This window comes from Halichoerus grypus, chromosome 11, assembly GCF_964656455.1.
Source record: "Halichoerus grypus chromosome 11, mHalGry1.hap1.1, whole genome shotgun sequence".
In the NCBI taxonomy this organism is placed as follows: Eukaryota; Metazoa; Chordata; class Mammalia; order Carnivora; family Phocidae; genus Halichoerus; species Halichoerus grypus.
Genome location: NC_135722.1, coordinates 81545420 through 81549758, shown reverse-complemented (window position 1 = coordinate 81549758; position 4339 = coordinate 81545420). Strand labels below are relative to the sequence as shown.

The window sequence follows — 4339 nt, the reverse complement described above, 5'->3', positions numbered from 1 at the left end:
TGCCATCAAAATTACCTAGGGACATTAAAAAATTCTGATACATGAGACTATGTTCATAGGCTCTGATGAATTATTCTTGGGTGTGTCCTGGGCATTGAAATTTTTCAACACTGCCCAAATGATTCTGAAATGCAACAAAGGCTGAAAATCACTGATCTACATCCTTGTAGTTATGGTAAGCATCAGGAGCATCCACTAGGACGTTGTCAGAAATGTAAAATGTAAACCCAACTCCATGTCTGCTGAATCAGAATCTACACTTAAAGAAGATTGCCAGGTAATTCATATACACATTATATGTTTAGAGCATTGAACTATGCCAATGATTATCAACCATCCAAATCACTGGTGGAGACTTTTTAACCTTACAGCTGTCCCAGCCCACTCCAGAGTCATCAAATTAGAATTATTGGTCCTGTGTTTGACTTTGGAACTGGTCCTCGTAATGCAGCCTACTATAGCCCACACGGACATATATTAGTACCAGCTGGATTTGGAAATCTGAGGGGACAAATGGAAGTGTGGGATGTTAAAAACTACAAACTTATTTCTAAACCAGTGGCCTCTGATTCTACCTATTTTGCTTGGTGCCCTGACTGAGCATATTTCAACAGCCACGTGTGCTACCAGGTTACGTGTTAATAATGGGCTCTGTCTTACACAAGTATGATGTGCCGTCAAATGGAGAATTATGGCAGGTTTCTTGGCAGCCATTTTTTAGATGGAATATTTCCAGTAAAAACAATAACTTACCAAGCAGTTCCAAGTGATGTACCCAGTGAAGAACCTAAAGTTGCAACAGCTTATAGACCCCCAGCTTTAAGAAATAAGCCAATCACCAATTCCAAACTGCATGAGGAGGAACCACCTCAGAATATGAAACCACAAGCAGGAAATGATAAGCCGTTATCAAAAACAGCCCTTAAAAATCAAAGGAAGCAAAAAAAAAAAAAAAAAAAAAATCAAAGGAAGCATGAGGCTAAGAAAGCTGCAAAACAGGAAGCAAGAAATGAGAAGAGTCTGGATTTGGCACTTAACTCCTGCCCCACAGAGCACACCACGAAATACTATCTCGCAGTCAACCTCTGGAGACCCTGAAATTGACAAAAAAATCAAGAACCTAAAGAAGAAACTGAAAGCAATTGAACAACGAAAGAACAAGCAGCAGCTGGAAAACAGCTAGAAAAAAATCAGTTGGAGAAAATTCAAAAAAAGAAAGCTCTTCTCCAGGAGCTGGAAGATTTGGAGTTGGGTATTTAAAGATTCACAGAGAGCAAGTTGTTACCAGAAATCAGTGCAAACACATTTTCTGTTAAACCCATTGGTGGACATGAAATATCCATGTGCCCACATTTAATGTTCATCTATAATTTTAACCATTTATCCAAGATTCTGCATATGTGTGAAATTATTTAATAATGTCTATTAAATTGATTTTTACATCCTGCATCCTATATTATGTCAACACATGATATAGAAAAGAAACACATGAATTTTTTAGTAAGTTTGACAGATTGAAAGACAATGTCATTGGTTTTTTTATTAGGGGACAGTATTTACCATACATGTGAATAAAAACATTTAAATTTTAAAAAAATTAGAATTATTGGTCTTAGGACAGTGCACTACTGACTTTAAACGAATGTGCAGATCATTGTGATACATATTTCTGGATAAAATCCACAAATTGAGTTAAAGAACATTATATTAATATAAGGACATTGGAGGTCAAAGAGGTAAAATTACTTACCCAAGAGTTTTAACCACCTCCAATTCTCCTCATTGATGAGGGAGGAATTCCCAGTTATAGTTATGGGGATGACCAAGTACATGACACTTGACAGTGGACAGCTGAGATTGACAGCTATTTATTAGTCACATATGCTCACAGCCTGGGGGAGGAAGACACCACATACCATGCAGGGCCACAGAAGGCTGTACAGAGTGAATATCAGGAGCTGTGGGAGGAAGGCTCCGTAGTATCAAGAATGTAGGGTCCCCATTAATTCCTGTAAGGGGATGTGATGAGCTTGTTTGAATAATTGTGGGGGCTGGCAGGGCAATGGAGCTTACTGCTCTGGGTTAGGCAGAAATTGTTTCTGGTATCCTTGAAAAGCAAGGTTATTTAGCTAGAGGACCTTATCTGTATGAGCACAATAAGGAAGGAAACAGGATGAGGCCACTGAAAGCCTTCTGCGTTTCAGAGGTCAAGAAAGTACATATATTGAAAGTAAATTTCAGGACTTCCTCTACAATTGAGCTTTGATGCCTTAATATCAATTTAAACCTTGGTGGCTGGGGTACCTCGGTGGCTCAGTTGGTTAAGTGTCTGCCCTCAGCTCAGGTCATGATCCCAGGGTCCTGGGATCAAGTCCCACATCAGACCACTTGCTCAGCGGGGGGCCTGCCTCTCCCTCTGCCTTTGCCTGAGGCTGCTCTGCCTACTTGTGATCTCTGTCAAAAAAAAAAAAAAAAAAAAAAAGACTCCTCTATCTCCAGGAATCTCTTAATTAAAAAATAAATACATAAATAAACCTTGGTGGCTAGTGAGACTTCCAGAGAGTAGAAGAGTCTCAATAGAAATTGAAGGAGGAACTAGACCAGAGAGAGAGAGGCCACAATCACATGAGAGGTAACTGTCAAAAACATGAACTTTAGAGGTGTTTTTGTTTATTTTTAATGGCCAATAAAAGTAATTGAGGAAACAATGTGGCATTGGGGTAGGGGGTGCCTGTCCCCAGGAGTTGTGAATGTGAATTGAGACTAATCAATGCCTGTGGCATTTAGTGACATCCAGCAAGAAAGCCATTTGCTATTTTGTAACTTTATTAAAGAATTCTTTGAGGAATCCTCTATGTCTCAATTAAGCCAACTGTTTGGAGCCTGTAAGGAAGGTAGAAATTTCATTGAATAACTTCTTCAAGAGCTCAGCATTGTGTCTTTTGAGAAATGAAATGAATACTTTGGTCACTATCAGTAATATCTGGAACTCTAATGGGGATAAGGAATACCCTGGCAAGGACTTGTATAGTAGCCTTAGCATTTGTAGAGATATCTATTACCTTGATTTATATTCTGGGTATCTGTGATGCAAGAGATTCACAGTGCTCTTTAACAGAAAACAGGCTATTCTTTGTCAATGGATCAAAAGTTTGTAAAAAAAAAAAAAAAGTATAGATAGGGTCAATTTTCGGCTAGGGAATCCAGTGGTAAGTCGGCTGCTGGAAGTTTGGTATCTTATACTAAATGTTGGGTCCAGTACTTTGTCAGGGGTCAAAAGACGGAAAGCAGCAACATTCCATTGAGCTCCAGCATGACAGTGACAGCACCATCAGTAAGTATATAACCTCCAGTTATTGTTTACTTACTTAATCCCAAATTCTCCCTGAATAACCAAAGGATTTGGGGGAGAGGTAACCTCTTCCAGCACCATGGCATCTAGCAAGGGACTAAAGACAGAGGGGGCATCCCTTTCTGTAAGTGGGATATGCCAGTGGGCCCAGGTTTGGTTCCATCCTGTAGCAAGGAGGCCCTAGTAGCTGTGCTGATTCTGTGGGGTGCTGCTTCCATGACCCAAGGCATGATGGCAGCTGGATAGAGAGGGCCACAGGGTATACGAGAGTCTCTATTTCTAGGAGAGCCCAGTTTGTGGCCAGCAATCACACTCTAATGGAATATAGTGTAGCACCGAGGGAGGGAAATTTTTGTGTTAGAAGTCCATGGGTGCCTCATTGTCATCATGAGTAATCCGAAGTCTCCAGGAAAAATTAGAAAAGGTTTCTAAAGCTTCCAAAATGAAGGAGTCTCAGGGGCGCTAATGAAAATGCCTGTTTTTTTGAAAATTTGTACAGACTCTAGAGTCTTTTGTGGGGGGGGTAAGGTTTGGGAGCCCACCTCTCAGGCAGCCACCCCCTCCTCCAGGGACATCCAGTCAAGCTTCCAGGGCTAGGTTCCACAACCACTAAGGTTATTTTACCCCACTGGGTGGGAATCATCAAGCCTTGTAATTACAGATTAGCCCTGTGGCAGGGTGGTAAGCAGCAACATTAAGTAGAGCCCATGAGTACTGGCTAGGGGTTTCGCATTGGAAGAACAGATATGTTATTTCTTCTGATGTTTTGGGAGGGGCTGATGCCAAATGCTTTTTCCTCTTCTTGTCTTATCTTGTCTTGTCTTGTCTTGTCTTTGCTTTGCTTTGATTTGCTTTGCTTTGCTTTTTCTTTTCTTTTCTTTCCCACCAATGCTTGGGCGATGGATCCCCATGGATATGCACCTGAATACTTTTGGGGGTCAGGAAAGTGCAAATGATAGGAACAAGGGAAGCAGCCACAGGGGAAAT

General features: G+C 40.8%; 1 pseudogene; it reads left to right on the top strand.

Moving 5' to 3' along the window:
• The first annotated feature begins 235 nt into the window (after positions 1–235).
• LOC144379387 (eukaryotic translation initiation factor 2A pseudogene) lies at positions 236–1591 on the top strand (annotated as a pseudogene).
• The last annotated feature ends 2748 nt before the right edge of the window (positions 1592–4339 follow it).